This window comes from Echinococcus granulosus (genome assembly GCF_000524195.1).
Source record: "Echinococcus granulosus chromosome Unknown EG_S00022, whole genome shotgun sequence".
NCBI classification, from domain to species: domain Eukaryota; kingdom Metazoa; phylum Platyhelminthes; class Cestoda; order Cyclophyllidea; family Taeniidae; genus Echinococcus; species Echinococcus granulosus.
Window position 1 is genome coordinate 4,366 of NW_020170402.1, and position 1,488 is coordinate 5,853.

Genomic DNA, 1,488 nt, shown 5'->3' on the forward strand with positions numbered 1-1,488 from the left:
AAGTTCCGTTTAATTGGTTAGTCTTGGCCATGTCCTTACTTGTCACGTACCGTCTTCGGTGAGTGCCATCCCATCTGACAAGGCATTATGTCCAAGAAGTTGACCAACAGCCACCGAAAATGGCAAACCCGGAGGTTCCGGGTCAAGCCTTTATCTTGCATACCGTCTATCACAAGTCTAAGGTTGGCGTTGTGCCCTCTAATATCTCTACTGAAGATGAGAGCATCCAGTTAAATTGGGCAGTGCTTGAGAAATAAGATAATTAAGTCGGTTTGCATAAGGTGTTTGAAGTTAGCTGCTGTGTTGGCGAGTCTTATGGGCATTGTGTAAAATTTATAGGTCCTTATTGGCTGATTAAAAGCTTCCTTTTCTCCGTTCTATTTGGCACTTTCTCTTGCCGGTATCCTACTCTAACGTCTAAGGTAGAGAATCACTTTGATCCATGCAGAGAGTCAAGTGATTTGTTTATGTGGAATATTGGGAAGGCGTCCTTCTTCGTTTCTGTGTTTAGCTTTCTCAAGTCTATGCATCACTGCACATCGAGAAAGATTTAGGAGTGGAGAACACACTTTCTTAACTAAACATCGATCCACTACTCTTAATTAGAGTCAAATAGTAAGTGTAATATTTAATTACATAGACAGATGCAGTTACCCATTCCCTAAGGTATATTGGAAAGGAGAGGATTAACAGCAATAAGAGTCTAATTTTGTAAAGACTGAAGAGAACAGTGCAATAGCTTTTGAGCTAAATTCTGATTGTCCAAAAAATTGTATAAATCCTGTAAAACTTGTAGATAGGCATGAAGAAGGGTGCCCACAACCATTCGGAGTGGATGTCATCAGGTGACTTCCTATTAACAACATTTAGGCGAGTTTTATTCCGCAATCGCCCACATCTCTGCCTTCTTTTTATGACGCAGTGTGGCACTCAGCTGTAGCGCAGGCAGCATCTCTTTTGTGGAGGCGCACAATAGTTAAGTCTTTGATCGTTTGTTCCTCACTGTGGGTGTATATTATCAAATTTTTCTCCTAAATATGGCTACCACCCTCTAAATGGCTGCCTCCGTGTACTCTTTTTTGCCTTGGGAGGCTCAAATTCCTGACAACATGGATGAGTGCTCGTCACTGCTGTTATCGAGAACACTACTACTGATGGCCCTGCTACCACTGCTGCCTCCTAGCTGCCTATCGATGGGGTTATCAGTTTGGTGGCGTCATTCGTCCGTATTAAGGAGAGGATTAGTCAAGTCGAGGTGTGTAAAACGTTCCTTAATTTTAACAGAAGTCAGCCCGGCTACTGCTAGTTCTCCAGTAATCCCTGGCACTGTTGTTAATAGTCCACTACCGGATTCATCAAGTTCATGCTAAAGACTGTGATGCACTGGAGTCATTCTTTACCGTGTGCAGTCCCGAGAAGCTGGAGATCACGCCGATCACCTACTAAGTCATTTGAGGCAGTGCAAAAATATCAGTCGGGAGGGAAGAT

At 43.1% G+C, this 1,488-nt stretch overlaps 1 protein-coding gene across 1 annotated transcript in view; it reads right to left on the reverse strand.

The window, feature by feature from the left end:
* Positions 1–1,488, reverse strand: part of EGR_03863 (hypothetical protein) — a gene marked incomplete at both ends in the record, with an annotated part of 7,044 nt that overhangs the window by 705 nt on the left and 4,851 nt on the right. The gene's annotated exons all lie outside the window — the stretch shown is intronic.